Source organism: Bos taurus, chromosome 5 (genome assembly GCF_002263795.3).
Source record: "Bos taurus isolate L1 Dominette 01449 registration number 42190680 breed Hereford chromosome 5, ARS-UCD2.0, whole genome shotgun sequence".
NCBI classification, from domain to species: domain Eukaryota; kingdom Metazoa; phylum Chordata; class Mammalia; order Artiodactyla; family Bovidae; genus Bos; species Bos taurus.
In genome coordinates this window covers 110,078,100-110,101,935 of record NC_037332.1, presented here as the reverse complement: position 1 = coordinate 110,101,935, position 23,836 = coordinate 110,078,100, and the positions used below count along the sequence as shown (strand labels likewise).

The following is a 23,836-nucleotide window of genomic DNA, read 5'->3' as shown; positions in this document are numbered from 1 at the left end:
CTACGCCCTGGAGGTGAAGCTTCCAGTGTCAAGGTTAAGCAGCGAGGAAGGGGCGGAAGGCTGGAGGCGAGATCTGAGCTCAGGTGTCTTCGTGCGCATATTTTGTTTGGGGCACCAGACCTGCTAAGTGCTCTTCGCAGTCATTATCCAGTCCAGCGCTGCACCCCCTGTGGCCCCGGGCATCCAGCCTAGGTCACGACTGCGCTGTCCCGTGTAATAGCCACGACCCACAGTGTCCTTGACACTTGGAGTTGAGAAGCGCTGTGAATGTGAAACACACACCCAATTTCGAGGACTTAGTACCTAAAAAAAGAAAACAAAATATCTGATTTATAATTTTTTATGATTGGTTACATGTTAAGAATTATACTTTGGGTATATTGGGTTAGATAAAATATGTAATTAAAGTATTTTATTTCTATATTAAATATATTTTATGTATTAAAATAATTAAAATTTTCTGTAAAGAACAGTTCACCTGTTTCTTTTCACCTTATTATATGATTAGTACTAGAAAATTTAAATTGACAAATTGGCTTGTATTTGTGGCTCCCATATACCCACTCCAGTATTCTTGCCTGGAGAGTTCCATGGACAGGGAAGCCTGGCGTGCTGCAGTCCATGGGGTCACAAAGAGTTGGACAGGACTGAGCAACGAATACTTTCACTTATTTCCATCGGACAGTACTTGATGAAAAGTGCCCACATTAGACCCCTGACACCCTGTCTGGGATGGGACCCGGGGACCTGCATGTTAACAAAATCTCTTCAGGGGTTCTGGAGACCACCAAAGTTTTAGTTTAAGCTCCAGGCTTAGCTTCTGGCTTGTTCGTGGTTATATTTCTCAGAATCTGGCATAGGGCATGACAAAGAGTTCAGTTCAGTTTAGTTGCTCAGTCGTGTCCCACTCTTTGTGACCCCGTGGACTGCAGCACACCAGGCCTCCCTGTCCATCACCAACTCTCAGAGCTTGCTCAAACTCATGTCCATTGAGTCAGTGATGCCATCCAACCATCTCATCCTGCCGTCCCCTTCTCCTCCTGCCTTCAATCTTTCCCAGCATCAGGGTCTTTTCCAATAAGTCAGTTATTTGCATCAGGTGGCCAAAAGTATTGGAGTTTCAGCTTCAGCATCAGTCCTTCCAATGAATATTCAGGACTGATTTCCTTTAGGATGGACTGGTTTGATCTCCTTGCAGTCCAAGGGACTCTCAAGAGTCTTCTCCAACACCACAGTTCTAAAGCATCAGTTCTTCAGTGCTCAGCTTTCTTTATAGTCCAACTCTCACATCGATACATGACTACTGGAAAAACCATAGCTTTGATTAGATGGACCTTTGTTGGCAAGTAACGTCTCTGCGTTTTGATACGCTGTCTAGGTTGGTCATAGCTTCTCTTCCAAGGAGCAAGTGTCTTTTAATTTCATGGCTGTAGTCACCATCTGCAGTGATTTTGGAGCACCAAAAAATAAAGTTTATCACTGTTTCCATTGTTTCCCCATCTATTTGCCATGCGTTGATGGGACCAGATGCCATGATCTTAGTTTTCTGAATATTGGGCTTTAAGCCAACTTTTTCACTCTCCTCTTTCACTTTCATCAAGAGGCTCTTTACTTCTTCACTTTCTTCCATAAGGGTGGTGTCACCTGCGTATCTGAGGCTATTGATATTTCTCCCCGCAATCTTGATTCCAGCTTCTCCTTCATTCAGCCCGGTATTTCTCATGATGTCCTCTGCATATAAGTTAAATAAGCAGAGTGACAATATACAGCCTTGACATACTCCTTTCCTGACTTGGAACCAGTCTGCTGTTCTGCGTCCACTTCTCACTGTTGCTTCCTGACCTGCACACAGGTTTCTCAGGAGGCAGGCCAGGGGGTCTGGTGTTCCCAGGCAGCAGGTGCTCATAAAGTGTCTGTCCCGTGCATTATCTCATCCAGTACATACAGCAGGTAAGTAGAGGAGATCAGACATTCTCAAAAAACAGTAACTATGGAGTTTTGAATATCAGTTAAAAACCCAAAATTGACTTACATGTTCTGAGAAAAAATATGTCCAATATATATATTGCTAAAGAACATTACCTAGGTAACCCCATCAAATGAAATATTTTTATATAAAGGATAAGTGGCCTGATTTCTTCAACAAACAAGTTGCAAGAAAAATAAAAGACAGTGGGAACCTATAAATTGAATGAGAGTCAGGAGACATTGACCAATGACACGCTTTCACGGTCCTTATTTAGGTCTTAACTCAAACAAACTAAAAAATTATATTTGATGATGTTAGGAAATTATTGTTACAGGATCATAATGAGACTTGGGTTTTTTAAAGTCCTTTTCTTTTAAAGATATATATACAAATATTTAAGCATTAATTTATATGACATATGAGACTTGCTTAAAAATAATATGGGATGGCAGAGCTGGTGGGGATAAATATTTATGTTGATTTGGTACATATCTAAATTGATTGATGGTTACATGAAAGATCATTTTATAAATTCTGTACTTTTATATATGTCAAAAAGTTTCCATAATACAAATATTTTCAAAATAAGAAGTCAAATCACCTCTCACTAAGAAGAGAGAGGTAGTTTGGAAGTGATCTGGCCCAGATAAGAAGAAAAAGGGAAGTTAATAGTCCTTCTTTACCTGTAAAAAGACCAAAATCAAAAGATTGATTATTATTTAGACAGTTAAGATGAAAGCATTATTAGAAACAAGGAATATTTAACTCCAAGAAGATGTAACGATTCTAAATTCTTATGTACCTGATAACACAACCTCAAAACGTATAAAACAAGGCAAAGAGAATTAAACAAATCCATTATCAAAATTAGAGACTTTTTATCACAACTCTTTCAATGGCTGATATATCAAGAAGATAAAAGAAACACTAAGGATATGGAAGACATCTAAGAAGGTATTAAACATCATTAGCAAGCAGGGTATTAAATTAAAGCCATACAAGTTGGAATTTTACTCCCACTAGCTTGGCAAAAATTACAAAGTTGAACAGTTCCACATTTGGCAAGGATATGGCTCAGTGGGGACTCTCTTTCCCTTTGGGTGGGAGTAAAAATTGGTTTAGTCTCCTCAGAAAATAGTTTAGCCTTGCCTGATTAAGTTGAACATGTTGCACACACAATAGGTGAACAGTTCTCAACCTAATTTTGTTATATAAGAGAACATATATATGTGACCAACCTGTAAGGAAAGTCAGAAGAGGAAGGCATGTATACCTTCCAAGGAGCACAAAGGTGTGTTTCTAAGGTGCCGGCAATTTTTATGGGTGGTGAGTACATATGTGTCTGGGCTTCCTTCATAGCTCACTTGGTAAAGAATCTGCCTGCAATTCAGGAGACCCCGGTTCAATTCCCAGGTTGGGAAGATCCTCTGGAGAAGGGATAGGCGACCCACTCCAGTATTCTTGGGCTTCCCTTGTGGCTCAGCTGGTAAAGAATCCGCCTACAATGTGGGAGACCTGGGTTGTATCCCTGGGTTGGGAAGATTTATTCCATAGACTATACAGTCCATGGGATCTCAAAGAGACAGACAGGACTGAGCGACTTTCACTTTCACAATGGGTGCCTGCATTGTTTTCTTTAATTGTATATTTTTCACAAGTATATGTTACAATAAAAATGCTATCCCTATATATTTGCCTAGATCACATCTGTATGTAAATACATGAAAGTTGGAAGGAGATACCAGACTGTTCACAGCAACTCAGTGTCATGCTGAGGTGGGGGTGGGGGCGGATTCATATTTTATTCAAATATTTCTTGGTTGTTTGCATGGTTTTACAGTGTGTATGACCTAGCTGATATCAAAGACCCAATGAAAAGCAACAGAAACAAGACAATACCCAAATACAGTTAACACGTGTGCTTAGTCGCTCAGTTGTGTCCGCCTCTTGGCAACCCCATGGATTGTAGCCGCCCAAGCTCCTCTGTCCATGGGGTTTCTCCAGGCTAGAATACTCGAGTGGGTTGCCATGCCACCACACAAGGGCATTTCAGGAGGCAGGTCCATGGAATGGGAGGAGCGGTCACTTTCTGGTGAGTCATTCGATTTCCCTAAGGCTTGGTTTCCTCATCTGTAAGAGGGCCTCATGGGGTCTGGTCTCGCAGGATCTCAGGAGGACTGGGTGTGGATGAGACGGGTGAAGGGCGTGACTCAGGCCTGGGCCCACCATGGATGTTCGGTATGCAGAAACGCACATAAGAGAGGGAACAAGTATTTTGGATTTCAGAGGAGGGAGTTAGAGAGTGTGGGACTGGAAACAGACTCAGCTGGGGATGGGGAAGGCTTCTGGGGAATGTGTGTGTGCCACGCCCTGGGGGACGGGGAGAATGTGGGGATGGGGTAAAAGAATGACATATTTGACTGGTGAATAGGGGATGAGGAGGAAGGTGCCTGCCCAGGCTGGCCAGGTCTGAGGATGGGGGCAGCGAAGAGGGAACGAGGTGGGGAGGGAAAAGGCTTCCCTCAGAATGAGAGCTAACACAGGTTTCATTTGGAACCAGAGACATCATGCAAATATATGCAAAAGACCATGCAAATTAGCCTGGCTGGTGGCCAGTGGAAGACGACCCAGCTGGTGATTTTGTTCCTATAGTGTGGCCCAGGGCCACCTGTAACAGAATCACCTGGGGAACTTATCCTAGTCCCCTGCCACCTAGACCCACCACTTCCATCCTTTGGAGTTGCAGCCCAGGCGTCTAACATGTTTAAGGGGCTCCCCTGGTGATTATTTACTTCTGAACTCATGTATTAAACATGTGCATAGTGCATTATAATTATAACACATTATTATATATGCACATTATAATAGAGAAGATAAACATTCAAACAGAAAAGTAAACCTCTTTCTCTCCTCATCCTCCACCCCCATGCCCAGAGGTAAGCACCAGCACCAGTTCCTCCGTGTCCTTCCGGAAGCTAGCCCACACATGCTCAGGTGAGTCCCTCTGACCTTTCAGATCCACAGCATCTTGGGAGTCGTAAGGTGATGTCTCTGGGTCATTCACAGACCAAACTGTCACTCACTTGTGTCTTTGTTCACCCACTCAAACTTCACTAAGAGCCTGCAGGGCCCATGCCAGGTACCACCCTGCCCCTAGGAGCTCAAACAAGATGGGGAGCCATTTGCCAAGGCAGCATTGTCCAATGGTTAGCTCCCCGCCTCAGTAGTCAAGATGCTCGTTTCAACAAGACCCTCCCTCCCTGAGCCTCCACATCCCCAACTGTGTCAGACAGTAACGGTACCTGGTACTCAGGGCAGTGATGCTGTGTGTCAAGAGTAATGATGGGAGGGACTTGCCTGGTGGTCCAGTCGTTAAGACCCCACGCTTCCAATGCAGGGGGTGTGGGTTCGATCCCTGGTCGGGGTAATAGGATTCCATGTGCCATGTGGTGTGGCCAAAAGATTTAAAAAGGGGAAAAAAAGGAGTAATGATGGGGACAGAGCAGCCTCTTTAATAAATGCTCATTTCCTTCCAGAAGACAAGTCCTTGCCGGAAGCAGACACAACGGCAACAGGGAGACTTTTCCAGCATAGACAGGCTGGGCTCCGGGCCGACAGGAAGGAATTGAGGGTGGGAAGGGGGCTTTGTTATCTCTCTTCTGTCTCAGGCAGAGATCTCGCCAGGCTAGGGTTTGGGGTGCTCTGGGGCCTGAGAGAGCAGCTGTGAGTACAGCATCTTTTGGTCTAGTGCTCAGGGGCCCCTGGTGGTAGGGGAGCCAAGCAATTCACTCTGGATCTCTCTGAATCCGTCCTTACCTTCAAGGCATGCCTCCTCCAGGCTGTTCCAATCAGAAGGGGAAAGGGAGGGGTGCTCATTTCCTGCCAGGCTTACAAGCCACCTGCCGCTTGGTCTGGCACCTTCATACCTCTTAAAGTCTAAATCTTCCCAACCTCCTAGAGGAAGCTATTTCATATCATTTCACAAGTGAGCAGCTGAGATGGCCTTCCCAGGTGGTGCTAGTGGTAAAGAAGTGAAAGTGAAAGTTGCTCAGTCGTGTCCGACTCTTTGCGACCCCACAGACTATACAGTCCATGGAATTCTCCAGGCCAGAATACTGGAGTGGGTAGCCTTTCCCTTGTCCAGGGGATCTTCCCAACCCAGGGATCGAATGCAGGTCTCCCGCATTACAGTCAGATTCTTTACCAGCTGAGCCGCAAGGGAAGCCCAAGAATACTGGAGTGGGTAGCCTATCCCTTCTCCAGTGGATCTTCCCGACCAAGGTATCAAACCGGGATCGCCTGCATTGCAGACGGATTCTTTACCAACTGAGCTATGAGGGAAGCCCTGCCCATCTGCAAATGCAGGAGAAGTATGAGACACAGGTTTGATCCCTGGGTAAGGAAGATTCCCTGGAGGAGGGCATGGCAACCCACTCCAGTATTCTTACCTGGAGAGTCCCATGGACAGAGAAGCCTGGCAGGCCACAGTCCACGGGGTTGCACAGAGTCGGACATTACTGAATGACTGAGTACACATACAGCTGAGACTTGGGGAGGTGAAGAGATATACTCAAGGCTACACAGGGAGTCAGCGGCCGACTATTTGTCTCCATAGGGGCTCTGAGCCTCCCCTGTCCTCTCCTTGGGACTCTTCCCCAAGATCCTGAGTCTTCCGAAAGTAAAGATTCAGGGCCTATCCAGGGGCTGGGGTAGCTGAGTTCCTGTAGCTCAGACACTCAGCACCCAGCAATCCTGGCTGATCTGACCTCTCTCCTCACTCTAGGCCTCAGTGATCTCATCTGTCAAGTGGGTAGATTACCTCAACTGTCACAGGGAGGATGTCTGTGATTACAGTCCATCCTGGGCTCCTCCCCCTGGCTTCCCCAACTCCTCCAGCTCAGAAGGCCCCAACAGCTCAGTGCCCCCATCTGGCCTTCTCTCAGGCACCCAGCCCCACAACCCCCATCTCCTGGACCAGAATCCTGAGCTGCCCCTGGACGTTGCCCCTTCCTTGCCCTCGAATACAGTCACTAAGTTTTATAGCTTCTCCCAGCAAAGAGCTCGTGTGGCTTCCACTCTCACAAAGTTGCAAGCTCTTCAAGAGTGAGCCCCAGTCAGAGCCGTAGTTTGAGCCACTGAGTTCTGGGAACACCCCCTGGTTGCAAAGCCTTATGATTTTCGGGCTAACACACCATTCAGGCAGATTCTTGATGGACCCCTCCAAGGCAGAGAGATGGGTCACCGGCCCTTAGGGCCACCGGTTCAAATGACATCGCCTCCCAGAAGTGTCCCTAATTTCCCAGCTGTACGTGAACGCGTTCAGGGCACTTCTCGGGGTCGCAGTCTCAGTCAGGGAGTTTTGGGGCGGTCAGGGCCTGTTTTCTCTCTGCTCATGGCCCTCGCGTTGCCCTAGGCTTGGCCCGAACAAGCACCTGCTCTCCGCCTGACCCAGACCGAGCAACACCACCGCGACCCGCCTGCAGCGCCCGCGGCGGCCACTTGGGGGCAGCAGGTGAGCGCCCTCTGTGCCGCGCTCCTGCCCGCCGCCCGAGTTCTAGCGCGGGGAGGCAGCCTGGAATGAGGCGGGGTGGGGGGGGGGAAGCTTCCGGGGGTGGGCGAGGGGAAAGGCGGGTCGCGGGGTGGAGGGGACTTGGACCTGGGTCTGGCTTGGCCCTGACTCCCCCCGCGGACCCAGGCGATCTACGGAGCCTCACTTTTCCCATCAAGCAAATGGACTATGCCATCTGCAAGGGCCTTAAAAAAAAAAGTGAATATAAATTGTCTATTTATTTACTTATTTGACTGCCCTGGGTCTTAGTTGTGGCATGAAGGCTTTTTATTTGGTTTTCATTCAGGATCTAGTTCCCCGAACAGGGATCGGACCCAGACCCCTTGTACTGGGAGCAGAATCTTACCCATTGTGCCACCAAGGAAGTCCCTGCAAGGGTGTTTTTGACCCTGGTAATCCCTGACTCAGGGCTTCCCTGGTAGCTCAGTTGGTAAATAATCCGCCTGCAATGCCAGAGACCCTGTTCGACTCCTGGATCGGGAAGATCCGTTGGAGAAGGGATAGGCTACCCACTCCAGTATTCTTGAGCTTCCCTTGTGGCTCAGCTGGTAAAGAATCTGCCCGAGATGCGGTAGACCTGGGTTGGATCAATGTGGTAGACATGGGTTGGATCCCTGGGTTGGGAAGATCCCCTGGACAAGGGAAAGGCTACCCACTCCAGTATTCTGGCCTGGAGAATTCCATGGACTGTATAGTCCGTGGGGTTGCAGAGTCAGACACGATTGAGCAACTTTCAATTCCTGAGCAAGATTCAGTAACAAATGGAGAGTGCCTTTTGTGCCTGGTGTCCCTGCTCACAGAGCAGAGTCTTGTCTTGGCCTGACTGAAACCTCTCAGGCCCAGGTGGGGAAAAGGAGCCAGGAGAGGGAGGCGAGGGCCCTGAGGTCACTCCTGACTCCAAGCGCAGTGCCCTGCCTTTGGAGATCCCCATATGCAACTCGTCCCCAAAGGGGAGGGGATCTGCCTGCTGTGTCGCCAGGACAGGGCAGCTGAGCCTCCCTCTCTGCCCAGCGCTCCCTCCACTGACTCCCTGGAGGTTTAAGAACCTAGCGGCCCCACTCCTACCCCTCACCTTGACTTGAAAAAAATTAAAGTTAAACAGAACAAGAATTGGCAGCTCACTCTGTGTGTATAGCCAGAGAAAGGGGAGGCTCCACAGGCACCGTGGAAGTTTCTGGACTCAGAGAACAGCCCCCATTCACTGCCTCCTGAGGGTCTGCACCAGGAGCCTGACCTGGCTGCCAGGACTTGTTTCCACTTGACCCTCTTCGAAATGTCATCTCGGGGCCAACCTCACCCAGGTCCTTCCATCTCCCTCAAGAGGGAGGAGGAAGCCAGGGGTGGCCTCCGCAGCCCCTGAGCATGGCCCTTCTCATGAGCACAGATAGCAGCCCGGACAGGCTGAAGAAGATACTTATGTTCATGGGTCAGAGGTGGGGCCAGGACTTGAACCTCCCTCTCTCCAGGCTGGTTATACCTCTGAGCTGTCCCCTGCCCACCTCAGAACAGGAAAGGAGGGCAGAGGGGATATCTGCTGCAACTCTGCCGGGAGCCTGGCCCGGACCTTGCCTCACTGGATGTTCCAGCTGCTCTGAGAAGTGGCGCCATAGCACCTCCGGGCTTAGACATGAGCCCTGAGCCCTGGCCACCAGGAGGGAGCACAGGCTGGGGCTTGAAGCTAGGTCAGCTTGGCTCCCACCCCTAGCACGGAGGCTAGGGTCTGACCTGTCTCCTACAGGGACCCTGCAAGCTGCTTCCCCATGTGACCCAAGAAATCACCAAGGGGAACAGCGTTTTTTTTTTTTTTCTTTCAATTTTCATTAAAAAAAAAAACAATGTAACTGAATTCAGGGAATCCTAGCATCTTATGGACCTCCTGCCTCAGCTATCACACACAGCTATGCCCTCTGAGAAGACCCTCAGGTTGGTCCCCTTCTAAAAACCTCCTGGGACCCCCACAGTCTGGAAGATACTATCCGGAAGCTTTGGTCTGGCACTCAAGGCTTCCGGCCCCAGGAGACGTCTGCCATCACTCCTCTGGGGGCTGCACCAGATCCTGTACCCAGTGCACACCTCCCAGAGTGGCCCCATAGGAGCCTCTGCTTCTGGAAGTCCTGCTCCCTCCCTCATCCTGTGCCCTCGCACTCCTCCCCCGGGAGCACCCTCCTCCATCCTCCAGGGATGACCTGGTTTCCTCTTCTGAGTGCCTCCTGTCTAGCTCACTGGGGAAGCTTCCCTGGAGACCCGCAGGGCAGGGCTGAGTGTCCACCAACTCCAGGCCCTTCCTGGAGCCAGTGCACAGAAGGGGCTCAGGTGGAATGTGCTGAAGGATTGGTTTAAAGCAGCTCTCCTGTCCACCCTCTTAACTCAGTGGGAGCAAGTGGGACTGGTGGAGAGTTAAGTGTCAGGAGCCCTGGGTTCCTGCCCTGAGATTTGCTTTGTGACCTCCAGGCAAGTGTCTCTCCTCTCTGGATATTGGTTACAGCCTTCTAGGAAATGTGGCCTCCTGGGAAGTCAGTTCCATGGAGCTTGCTCTGTCTGAGAGCCATAAGGGCGGGGCAGGCAGAATCATCAAGGGCCATGACCTTATTGACAGGGCCAAGGCCATCATCCCCATGGTGGAGTTTTCTAGGTGCTCACACACACACACACACACACACACACACCACCCCAAGCTATGCCCAGCACTTAGCTGAACCCGCCCTGGGCTGTTAGAATGCCAGGGAGGGGCCAGAGCTCCATCACTGCCGCCATCATGCTCTTCATCACTACCATCATCTTCATCACCACCATCATCCCTGTCATCATCAAGAAGTTGAAAGAATTTCCTTCTCTGGAGGGCCCATCTCTGGCTGGAGACAAGCCTGCTCTCTGTACACACAGTGGGCTGGACAAGAAGACCTTTTTAGACCCTGGGAGGGGCTGGAGGGAAGCCCCTGTGAGTCTTTGTCCCCAACCTCCTCAGGGGTGAGAGGGAGGGAGGGGACCCCACTTTACGGAGGATCTGGTGTGTGCTCGGACAGGGCTCTAGCTCCTTAAGCTTCAGGGCAGAATTCTTCCCCCATCTGAAGTGGCGGCTCAGAGAGGTCAAGGTTGCACAGATGTGAGTGCACAGGGGTGGGGGTGCTCAAACTCTAGTCTTCTCAGCTTCAGTCTGGTCATCCCCCGGCCCGGTGATCCCATGTGCTGTGAGGCCATGCAGTGTGTTAGGAACCAGGCTCAGGAGCCTTCCTGCCCAGGTTCAAAGCCAGCTCTGGCTCTTTCCAACCATGTGCCCTTGAGCAAGTCACTGCCCTCAACATCAGAGTTCTCCAGCCATTAACTGGGGATGCTAATAGCACCTGCTTCCAGGTTGGCATGAGGGCCGGGTCAGCCTATGGAAAGCCCATAGATCAGAGCTGAGCCAGGCACATGGCCAGGCACCGATAAGCCCTGGCCAGCAGGATTAACATTTCCCTGCCAGGCAAACTCCTCTTCCTCTTCCTCGCCGACTACCCTCCCAGGCCAAGCTGCCCTCTCCCTCCTTGGGAGCTTTTTTCATCCTCCAAGCTGAGGGACACTTATCCCCCTGCGCCTCCTCATGGCAGCCCGTGCCCCTCCTGAGACTGGCAGGTGGCAGTGTCCTGCCAGGCTCCTGCCCACCTCCCAGGCCCAGCCCAGGGCTAGCCCTGGCAGGTCTACTGATATTAGAATGGGTGAGTCCACATCCATTTCCTCCTCCCGCAACTACCAGTCACCTCCTCACCTCCCAGGACTTTGTGGAATCTTCCCTGACCTTCTGCTGCCTCATCTCACAGCTCAGGCCTTGGGCTCTGCAGACCTACCCAGCCCTCCTCCCTCCACCCTTCAAACTGTCCCTACAGTCTCTCCTCTGCCCTGCACACCTTCCGACCTCAGCCCTGCCCTCCAGGAGCCTGGAGTCCTGACATCCCCTTCCTGCTGGCTGTGTGATCTTAGGCAAGGCCCTGCCCCTCACTGAGCCCCAGGGATGTCAGGTCTAAAGGGAGAAGAACCCTCATCTCAGTGCATTCCTATGAGATTGAAAAGAGGGGATGGGGAGCTCTTTGTAAACTGGAAAGGGTGGCGCACTTTAGAGATCTGTGTTAGTGGACATTAGGTGCTGGCTGGAATGGGATTGGAGCGGTGGGCAGCTTTGGGATATAACCCCATCGTAGGTTGGGTTAGAAAGCCCCCGCCTTCTCTCAGAAGACCTAAGTGGGAGGGAGGCTTGTGTCCTGTGGCCTTAGAGTCAAAATACCTGGGGTCCCTTCTGTTGAATCATCTATTCCTGATTGGCCTGAGGCCCTGCTTTGGGCCAAGACTGGTGCCAAGTACTGGGACCAGGTGAATCCACAGGCTCTGTCCCCAAAGAGCTGAGAGCCTGAGGGGCTAACAGTTCTGGAAACCCTTCCCCATCACCAGTGTGAACCAGGGAGCCAAACAAGGAGGCGTGAATGCTGTCAAGTGGGAGGGGGATGTAGGGGGGTCCCAGAGGGGGTCCCAGAGTACGCAGCGCTGCCCAGAGTGAACCTGAAGTGGTCAGAGTCTCCATCTCCCCCAGAACTCCCTGGTAAGGTCTCAAAAAGCCTCAGAGAGGAGGCAAATCAAGTCTTGAAAGAAACTGCCATAATTCAATCAGAAGAAGAATCCCATTAATTGAGTCAGAGAACCACTTAATTGAATTTCTTTCCAAATGCAGGCCTATTCAAAAAGTCAGTGAATCCAAATGCTGCTAAATTTAAAGTAAACTCCAAGATAATTTAATAAACAGGCCAGTCCAGTCAAATCCCTGATAAATCTAGCCCGGAGTCATTCCAGTCCTATGACTGCTCATGCAAACAGCTTATCCTTTTCTTTTTTTAAAATAAAGTGTAATTCAGGCAAACAATAGTCCACTTTGGTCAAACCACCAGAAAGTTCAGGATGAAGATGGCCGGCACCAGTTAAATGAGAAATTCGTCACGCCTACTGGCCAGCTGGGGTGACATGGTGTTGGGACGGTCAGTGGGAGGGCAGGAGCCATAGATATGAGCAGGATGTTGGCTGCCCCATGCACGCCAGCCTTGTGCCCTCAGGGAGTCTTTCTCCAGCTCTAAACCTCAGTATTCACATCTGAAAAATGGGGAGGTAGCTGTGAAGATTAAAACAGGGAACCAAGGCGAGAGCACCCTTTTCCCCTCATTCCCTTCTTCACCAGGGACATTGTAGGAGAGGAACCTGCAAACTCTGTTGATCCATGGAGTTTCCCTTACTGTGAAATGGCTTCTTAAATTTTTAATTTAATATAGTTTTTGGAATGGAAAATATTTTCACATGAATCAAAATTCCAAAGTTACCAAGGAGGATACAGTAAAAGCCTCCCTCCCATGCCTTTTCCTACAGCCACCATTTCTTCTCCTGGAGAAGCCCCCAACAGCATCAGCCTCAAATATTGCCAGCCAGAGATACTCATATAATATACAAAAAGGGACTTCCCTGACGGTCCAGTGGTTAAGACCCTGTGCTCCCACTGCACGGGGGCATGGGTTCGATCCCTGGTCAAGGAACTAAGACCCCACACATCTCAAATCATGGTTAAAAAAGGATGATGGATAGATAGATAGAAAAAGACAAATGCACGTTCTTTCTCCTCGCTGTCTTTTTACATAATAACAAACTACATACTCTTCTCGGAAACTTGTTTTTTTTTCCCCTGCTGAACAATACTTCATGTATTAATAGATCTTTCCCCATTTGTGCATAAAAATACTTCCTCATTCATTTATATGACCTCATTATGGTCCACTGGATGAATGTTCTATGATCCATTTTGTTGTTAGAGTTGCTAAGTCATGACCGACTCTCTTTCGACCCCATGGACTGCAGCCTGCCAGGCTCAGCTCCTTACTGATGGACATAAATTTCCAACACACACACATTCACAGATATAAACAAACCCCTCTTTTTTTTTTCACATAGACCATTTTTTAAAAAGTCTTTATTGAATTTTTTGGAAGGACTGATGCAAAGTTGAAGCTCCAATACTTTGGCCCCTTGATGCAAAGAACGGACTCATTGGAAAAGACCCTGATGCTGGGAAAGACTGAAGGCAAAAGCAGAAGGAGGTGGCAGAGGATCAGATGGTTAGATGGCGTCACTGACTCAAGGGACATGAATCTGAGTAAACTCTGGGAGATAGTGAAGGACAGGGGAGCCTGGTGTACTGCAGTGTAAGGGGTCACAAAGAGTGAGGTTTGACTTAAGGACTGAACAACAACAATTACAATTGAATTTGTTACAATATTGCTTCTGTTTTAGGTTTTGATTTTTTTGGCCTCCAAGCATGTAGCTCACCAATCAAGGATGGAACCCACACCTCCTGCTCTGGAAGGTGAGGTTTTAACCATTGGGCCACCAGGAAAGTCCCCAAACAACCCTTTACATAAGCTAATTCCCTCCTGTGTGACAATAGAAAGGTAAATACCTGGATTTGGAATTCTGAGGGCAAAGGAAATGCGCAGTCATCATTTTGATGAGAGTCATCATTGCTCTCCTCTGGGACTGTACTTGTTTACTCTCCTAGGGATGAAGCGGTTTGTTACCCCAGAGCCTGGTCAGCAGTGTGTTAACAAAATTCTGTATCTTTCCCAACCTGATGGGTGAGAGTGGAATCTCTGTGTAGCTTTAATTTGCATTTTTCTTAGTTTGAATGAGGCCGCCATCTTTTCTAAGTTTCTGAAATCTTTGCATTTCCTTTTCTGTGAACAGTCTTTCCTTTTTCTTAGTCATTTTTATGTTCTATTGTTTGGGTTTTTTCCTTACTGATTTCTACGTGTTCTTCATATTTTAAAGAAAGGGTGATCCGTAAACATTTTTCTTCTGGAAACTTCCAGAGTCTATGCACATAGAAGCAAAGACATATATATTACAATGAACATTTTGAACTAGAATTTGCTGGAGGTTCTTTTCACTCAGTGGCCCAGGGGTCTGAGCTGGGGGTGGGATCCCTCCAGTCAGAACCTTGGAGCTGGAGCTGAGGATGAGCTTAGACTTTCTCCTTTCTGGGATAGAAGCTAATGACCCCCAGGTCAAGTTTCAGCAGGCTTCCTTAGGCCTTTGATGGCAGGGGACGCTACCTGGGGACAGCAGTCAGGCTTCATGGTCCCCTGAACACTCATCATCAGACTCCTGGTCCAGTGCTCTTTGCACTGTTCACTGCGTAATAACGTCTGCATACTCTCAGGACGTGCCGGGCCAAGCCACACCCTCCCTCTATTCCCTCTTGCCCAGGGCAGACGTTTGTGATCACACGTCCACAGTGAGGAATGGAGTCGTAGGCCACAGCCCAAATCACACCTCAGGCCTTACTCATAATGGTGGGCTCATTCCTCTGCCTTTACTCCCCACAACAAACTCCGACACATGCTTAAAGGCCCAGCTTAGTGATGCTTCCTCTGGGGAGACTCCATGACTCTATGGGTCTTTTTGCTTTGTTGTGCTGCGACTGCACAGCTGTGGGATCTCAGGTCCCTGAACCAGAATCGAACCCAGGCCCACAGCAGTGAAAGCACTGAGTCTTAACCACTGGACCGCCAGAGAAGTCCCATCTTTAAAATTAAAAAAAAAATTTTCTCTATAGTTCTGATCACTTTGTCTATGCCTATATTTACCAGAGCAAGAAAAAACAGTGCTTTTTAAAATTTTTATGTATTTATTTATGTTGAATTTTTTTGAGGGGGAGCATGTGCCATATGGCATATGGGATCTTAGTTCCCAGAGCAGGGATCAAACCCTTGTTCCCTGAGGTGGAAGCACGAAGTCCTAACCGCTGGACCATCAGGGAAGTGCAACACTGTTTTTTTCCCATTTCTCTGTCTTTTAGTATCTCCTGAGATGAAGTACCAAATTTTACCAAGGGCACAGTTTTGGGCCTTAGTTTCCTGATTTGAAAAGGAAGATCAGAATATAAAGCCAACAAAGGATTACTGAGAGGATTCAATGGGTCAGTTCATGTAAAGTGCTCAGCACAGCGCCAGGCATATAGTAAGGGTCTAACATGTGGGAGCTATTGGTTATCACTAACCCTGTGATCTGGGCATACCACTTCTCCTCTTTTCTTTATCTATAATCTGTAGCATGAACTAGCAGACTGAATTCATGGTCCTCAATGGATGCTAAAATCACTGGGTAAAAGTTTGATGGGGAACTCTAAAACAGAAGGATGAGATTAATGACTCCTAAAGCCACTGATCAACCTTAGCATTGCTAAATGGTGGAACACCCCAGCCTGTGGCTCCTTCTCTGATACACTTGGAGGGATACAACACCATCCATGAAACATTCTTGAGAGGATCATTGAATCCAAATCAAATCAAGCCTCAAGGGACTTCCTTGGTGGTCAGGTGGTTAAGACTCTGCCTTCTGATACAGGGGGCCTGGGTTCAATCCCTGGTTGGGGAATTAAGATCCCACATGCTATATGGCCAAAAACAAATGAATAAATAAATAAAAATTAATTAATGAAAAAAAATCAAGCTTTCAGTTTTTAGAATCTACATCTAACTACCAGATTATGAGAAACATAGAGGATAGTGGAGCATGTTAAAAGACACCGCAGGGATGCAGTCAACCAATTCTAGATGGTGGAAAACTTGGTCTGGACTATTATTCAGCCATGAAAAGGATTGATATATGTGGCCACATGGTGGAAACTTGAAAGCATGATGCCAAATGAAACCAGACACAAAAGGTCGCATATCATGTGATCCCATTTATGTAAAATAACCAAAGTAGGCAAAAGACCAAAGTGGCTGAGTGGTCACCAGGGGCTGGAGGAGCATAGAAATGGGGAGTGACTGCTGGTGGGTATGGGGTTTCTTTTTCTAGGATGATAAAAGTTTTAGGGGCTTAGATAGGGATAAAGTAGTACTTGCAAAACCCTGTGAACCTACTGAAAGCCATCAAATTGTACACCTTCTAAATGATATGTGAATTACATGATATGTGAATTTTATGATAGGTGAATTACATCTCAAGGAAACAAAGAGATTTAAAAGATTTATCAAACATATAATATGTGGGTCTTGTGTGGATTCTGATTCAAGGAAACCAACTATAAAAAGATACTTTGAAGATAAACTAGGGAAATTTGGCCATGGACTGCATATTAAATGATGTATTGTTTTCAACAGCTGTTCTAATAGTTGTGTGTGGGCCTATGTTTTGTTTTTTAACAATTTCCTTATCTGTTAGAGATAATTATCAAAGTATTTATAGGTGAAATATGATCTCTGTATTTTTCTTTAAAAAAATGTGTGTGCGGTTGGGATTGACACATACATATTACTGTATATAAAATAAGTAACTAATCAGTACCTACTGCATAGCACAGGGAACTCTACTCAGTCCTCTGTAATGGCACATATGGGAAAAGAATTTTTTAAAAGAGTTGATGTATCTATATACACATAACTGATTCACTCTGCTGTACACCTAAAACTAACACAGCATTGTACATCAACTATATGCCAATAATTTTTTTTAATGTGGGGGGGTAGATAAAACAAGAATAAAAAATGTTGATATTTATTGAAAATTGGTATTGGGTATATGGGTTGATTATACTATATCCCCTCTACCTTTTAGTATTATTTAAAATTTCCATAATAAAAGATAAGGCGGTGAAAGGATTGACTTTTCTTCTCTACCTTTTGCTTACTCTCAATTTTCTGTAAAAACATAGATGCTGCTTTTATAATCAGAAGAATACATTAAGGCTATAAAATTAACTGTGGAGGCTGAAATATCTGACCTGTCAACCTCAGAGCTTGGTCTCCCCGAAGCTGTGTCTGTGCCCCACCTCTCACCCCACCCCAGGGTCCTACCAGGGTCACGCTAGCCTCGAGGCTTCCTGGTGGGAGGGAGAGACTACTCATTGCTTCTTCAGGACTATTGCAAGGATTGCATGAAAGGGGCTTATTCTAAATTATAGGAAGTGCTCAATTAATGGGAACTATTTAAGAAAGAGATAGAGGGACTTTATAAAAGTGAAATGATCCTATTAGATGAAATACAGGAAACAAGGATAAAAAACAAGCTTCATAGTGCTCCTACCCAGAAAGAACCACAGTGAACTTTTTCTTTAAGCTTTCTTTCCCATGCAGGAAATTGTGTTTGGCTTTAAAGTACAACTAAGCCTGCTGTCACCACTCACTTACAGCCTGCTTTTATTCTCTTAATATTTTAACATATTTCCTTGTATGCTTAGCTGTTTGTAAACATAACTCTTCAATGGTTGCATAATATTCGATGGTGTGTTTGTGCTGTTCACCTGAGCCGGGTGTTGGACACTTGAACTAGTTCCAAGTTCACCACAATAAGGAACAGGGGACACGTATGCCTGAATGACTTCCTCAAGATAGATTTTCAGAATGAAATCACGGAGCCCAAGGGCCAGCACATTTTCAAAGGGCTTGGAGAGGTGAACCCGGGTGGTGCTCTTGATTTTTGCCACCGTTTTGCTAGAATTTTCAACATTGAACTTTGCCAAATATAAACAGGCTCTGATCATACAAAGAAGATGGAAACAGTTTCTGACTATGGGTGTCAGATGGCAGGTAATTTCCCCTGATACCCAAGAGCTGGAATCACCCTTCTTGGCCGTTCACGCACACCCTTAGCAGGAGGTGGGGTCAGAGGGTAGTACAGAGAGCGGAGTAGGAAATGAAGAAAATACTCGGGGGGAATCACAGGCTACCCCCGTCCCTTCGATCACTCCTTACTCCAGCTGACGTGAACCTGAAATCTGAGAACTCCGCAGTTCTGTGTTAGCAGAGGGATTTGGGGGTGGTGGAGGGACCTCCCCTCTCAGTCCGCCCACCCCCGAGGGTCGCACTTTGGAGGCACCGCTGATGGATGGCTGGGGGCCCAGTCCGAATGAGGTGTGCGTGTCGGGGGAAGTGTCCCCTCACCTCACCCCGCAAACACGAGAATCACGAATCCCCGCGGGCCTGGAAGCGGGGGAGTGCCCGGGAAGTCGGGGGCGGGACCGATCTGGTGACGTCACGGCCCCGCCCCTGGCCGGCTCCCTCCTTCCTGCGCGCGGCGCGCTCGCAGAGTCCTCACCTGGAGGGACAGGTGTGCGCATCTGGCATCGGAGGCCAGCCCACGAGTGTCAGGTGAGCGTCCGCAGGAGCTCCAACCGGGGGAGCTAAGAGGAGGGTCTGGGGTGGGAGTCTTCACTGGACCCAGAAAAGAGCCTGGTCTAAGAGCGGAGCTGGTCCGGCGTGCGAGGAGGTACTGGTTTCTCCCCAAACTACCTATCTCTTGTTTATAGTCACGGTGTACTGAAAGCGTAGCCTTTGGAGGGATTTGAAGGAGGGGAAGCTGACGGGGAGATAGCAGATTTCCAAATATTTCAGCCACAAATTATTATTTTTTTACACGGTATCTTTTCTTTGTTGTAAAAGTAACAGACACTGATTGTTTGGCAACTGGATAAAAGTAGGAAAGAAATCACCCATGGTACTAACACACAAGCAAAACAACTGTGGCTATTTTGATGTATTTCCTTTCAATCTTTTTTCTAGAGGCAGTCATTGTAATGCAACTTTATCATACTGTATTTACAGGTTTTGTGTCTTCCCTTCTTAACATTGTGTCATATGCATTTTCTTGTGTTGTTATTAGTCATTCCAGTATGTATAATCATTATTTTTAATGGCTGCATAATGTTACATTTGAAGGATGGGCCGTAGTTGGGTACCATTCTGAACACTTGGAGGAAGGATTAGAAGGGGGGACAGAGATGTATAATAGAAAGAACATGGGCTCTAGGTCAAGGAGGCCTTCAACAAAGGAATCTTGGGAAAGATCTTTGCTTTCTCTAAGCATCAGTTTCCACATCTGAGAAATGGCTACATAAATCTGTTTCCCCAGGGTACTGTGAAGATTAAGTGAGCTAATTTATGTAGACAATCCCCATCTCCCACCCAGCTCCCATGGTTCCAGCAGAAAAAGGGTCCACTTGTTTGTGAGGTTGGAGGAGGGATTTGGACGAGTGGAAACTGCTCAATGAGTGGAGTAGAGGAAGAGTTGGGGATGGAGGATGGGTTCTTGGGGAAAACCTCAGAATGGAGAGGCCTCTGGGTCTGGGAAAGATGGGCATGGCCATCCACTGTGTTTGGGACAGGCACAGACAGGGCCCCTAAGGCCCTGCTGGCAACCTCCAGCCACCTCCTTGGGTTCAGCTCCTCAGCTTCTGGAAAGAGTTCAGAGTGAGCGGATTGCAAGAAAAGTAGAGTGGGCAGAGGTGGAGCTTAGTCGTCAGCCCCTTGTACAGATAAGGAAACTGAGGCTTGAGCACAGGTGATTTGTTCAGGATCCACACAGGCAGCAGTAACAGAGTACATGTGGAGTCCCAGGCTCCTAATACCCTCAGGGGCCTCCACACCAGAGACTACTCAGTGTAGGAAGAGGAAGAGCTCAGGGCTGAGTCACCAGCTGCACTTATACCAGGCTAAGTTGTGCTTAGAGAAAACAGATGTCTCTGTTCTGCGAGCCTCCATTTTCTCATCTGTCAAATGGGGAGAATAACTCCTCACCTACCTACTTAGTACCCACTGCCAGGCCTGCCTATCCACAGCTAGCCAGGGCCTCCTTCCACTTTCAGGGACATAGTCTGTCTCTGGTCATACACCCTTACTCTGAGCCCCTCATCTTCTTGACCCCTAGCCATCTTCAGGGGGATGGGGTCTGGGACTTGTCAGCTTCACTAGGCTGTGGCCACACTTCAGTTAGAGTGGGAAATCCATACTCTCCGAATCATCTGTTTCCTGACCTGGGACATTCTGTTCTGTGTTTCTAATTTGGCTCTCCCATAATGTGCCCTGACAGCCCGCTCCCACTGGATGAGAAGGACTCTGAATCCTGGCAGGAACTCCTGAGGACTAAGAAAATCTTGTACTGAGGGTCTACAATCCTCCGAGGCTTTCTCTTTTCTTTATTCTTTTTTGGCCAAGCTGCGGAGCTTTCGAGATCTAAGTTCCCTGATCAGGAATCAAATCCCCCAGGGCCCAGCAGTAGACACGCAGAGTCCTAACCACTGGACCATTAGGGGAATTCCCTTGAGGCTGTCTGTTTCTGCCAGGCCTGTCACTCCAGGACAATAACGAGGGTGTCAGGGATCTCTGATGTTCTGAAGCAGAATCGGGGAAGTCGCCTTCCAATTCACAGAACTTGAGAACTAAGACTTGTTGAGAGCCTCTTGTCCTCTCAAGAGGTTTGCCAGCCTCTTTTTCTAAGTGCTTTTGAGCCATACTATGAAATTGTCCCCTTATTGTTCCCATTTTACAGATGGTGAAACTGAGGCACAAAAAGTTAAATAAATTACTCACATGGAGCCAAGATTCAATCCTGGCCATGCTAACTCAAGTGTTGGTTCCCATTACTGCTGCCTCTTTAGCCTACAATGGTGTCTGATTTGATGCACACCTGTTGTCATCTTCTGCCTGGACCATCAGGGCTTTCTGGGATGTCAATATCCTGCTGATGTCCTGTTGATGTCCTTAACCCTGGTCACACTGATTTCTAATGACTCATTCTGGGTTCTGAGTCTGCAACTGACACACTCCATCAGAGCAGGGCTCATCCCAAGGCCCAGACCAAGCCTGGCTCTGCTTCCTGTAACTGAGTTGGTTATAACTGCACATATCAATATGTGTCAGGCTCTGGCTACAGACTTTTGGTCCATCACCTCTTTTAATCCACTTGAGTGCTATTACCACACCAATCCCTGAGATGATGAAATGAGGCTTCGGAAGGTTTTATAAACTCACCCTGCCACATAGGCCAGAAGTAGCTGATGGAGGACTTGAATCCAACTCGTTGAAGCAGGGTCTCTACCATCACTGCCTCTCAAGTGAGAACGCATTGCAGGGCTCCTAAATACTAATGCAGACTTTGGCTGCATACCCAGTCTGTACAGATAATTTTGAACATGGCTTTTGTATTTAAATGTATGTCTGTTTGTTACAACTTAAGTGTGTGTGTATATATATATTTTCTGTGTTAATGCATGTGTGTGTGCTGTGCGCACTGTCTCTTCAGTCGTGTCTGACTCTTTGCTACCCTGTGGACTGTAGCCCGCCAGGCTCCTTTGTCTATGGGATTCTCCAGGCAAGAATACTGGAGTGGGTTGCCCTCCTCCAGGGGATCTTCCTGACCCAGGGATCGAACCCCTGTCTCCTGAAGCTCCTGATTTACAAGCGGATTCTTTACTGCTGAGCCACTGGGGAAGCCGCAATGTGTGCATTATAAAACAAACATTAAATTAGAATACTTAGGGAATTCCCTGGTGATCCAGTGGTTAGGACTCCACACTTTCATTGTCAAGGGCTTAGGTTCAATCACTGGGTCAGGGAACTAAGATCCCACAAGCCACCCAGCATGGCCAAAAATAAATAAATAAAAATAAAATAGAATGTTTAGAAGGCTCAGGTGAATAAGAATACAAATTCCATTTTTTCTCTTCCCACACCCCAGTGGATCACTGCATGAACAGGTATCTACTTTGGACATAACCACCTTAGTGGGCCCCAGAATCCCCTGGATGCTTCCAGAGTGGGTGAGCAGACTCATTTAGTGGGGGCCTGAGATACGTGGGCAGGTCCAAGTTGGCCCGAGGGAGACAAAGGCAGACTGGGGCCCAGTCCCCGAGGATAGGGTGGGGCTCCAGAGTGGATCTGGGCTTCCCTGGTAGCTCAGACAGTAAAGCGTCTGTCTACAACGTGGGAGACCCGGGTTCGATCCCTGGGTTGGGAAGATCCCCTGGAGAAGGAAATGGCAATCCAGTCCAGTACTATTGCCTAGAAAATCCCATGTACAGAGGAGCCTGGTAGGCTACACAGTCCATGGGGTGGCAAAGAGTCGGACATGACTGAGCACTTTCACTTTCCAGAGTGGATCTGGGAGGGTAAACTGAGCCTTTCATAGCCTTTATGAACATTAGGTCAGATTCTCCTGGACTCTCGAGTTTTGAGCTGTGAAACAGGTGGGGCCATCTCCAGCTCCCAGGATTGTAGAATTCAACCAGGTTCAATCACGAGCGCCTAGTGTGGCCACGGGCACGTTGTGTATCCAATAAATGTCAGTTTGCTAGTTCAACTCCTCCCTCTCCTTTTCACCCATGTGTAAAACGTGAAGCTGCTCTGAGCTAACAGTGGATAAATCCCCTATTTAGCTGTTTTGGTTTGGAGACCCTGCTGACCTCCACCTTCTCCCCAGAGGGAGATTTGACTGGGTGCCATTTGACTGGTCTGCTCCCCAACCCCCAAATATCTGAGGTTCCTTCCATAGGGCATTCACCTGGGCTGTTCTTTTTTAGCTTCTGTCTCGTCGCCACCCTCAAATCCTATCCACTTTCAAGTCCCACCTCCCCCCACCCTCACCAATGGCAACTCCTGAGTCACTGAAAGGGCTGGGGCTCAGTGTGCTTAGAAGGAGACTCAGGGACTTGTCTGGATGCTCTATGTGTGCAGCACCTCACTTGAAGTTAAGAAAACCCAGAACTTCTCCTAGTACATCTCATAGAACGCCCCAGTGGAGGGCCAGGGGACGGCTGGCCACCATTTGGTGCCTCTGCCGACTGCAGGCCACGTGGATATGTCTGGCATTGTTAGTCCATCTTTTTTCTTTGGTACACCTAGCCTCCCCCCAGCGGATTTTCAACTCCTGGTGAGCAGAGTCCGGTGAGCATCTCTCAGGCCCTGAGAGAAGTTGGCATCAGGAAATGTTTGTGGACAGACATGTGACACAGTGAAGACATGATGAGTCGCAGCAACTATGCTGAGTTGAGAAGTGCTGTGGGAATTGGGATTATTAGCCATGGCAATCATTGTAATTCCCGTGGCCTGGCTAATGAGTGGTTGTGTATCCTGGGGACGGGATTCCTTGGATTCCCCGAGGATGGAAGGCGCGAGTTTTGGAGAGAGTCAACAGCAGTGTGAACAGGGGAGGTTGTGCCTTGTTCACAGGGGCCAGGTGAGCCCAGAGGGGCGGCCAGGGGACAGGCTGAGTTGTTGGAAGGAAGTGGATGAGGGTGGGGCTAGAGGCAGGGTGATGTGGTCCTTTGGTGATGCTGGGGTATTTTTAGTGCTCACTCTGCCTTTGGGACACGTGGCAGACATTCCTAACTCCTCTGGGAGTCGATTTCCCTTAAGAAGACAGCAGCATAGGAAATGCTGAGAGGGTGTGCCCTTGCCGAAGGGCGGGCTAGAGCCCACCACAAGAAGGCAGGGAGAGGGTGAGGAGAGACCACAGGC

At 48.1% G+C, this 23,836-nt stretch overlaps 1 protein-coding gene across 1 annotated transcript in view; it reads left to right on the top strand.

Annotated features, from left to right (window-relative positions):
- Nucleotides 1-18,618: 18,618 nt before the first annotated feature.
- CSNK1E (casein kinase 1 epsilon) overlaps nucleotides 18,619-23,836 on the top strand; it is a 36,960-nt gene continuing 31,742 nt past the window's right edge. Inside the window, exon 1 of the mRNA NM_001078109.1 lies at nucleotides 18,619-18,694. The gene's annotated coding sequence lies outside the window, so the exon portion shown is untranslated. The remainder of the gene's footprint in view (nucleotides 18,695-23,836) is intronic.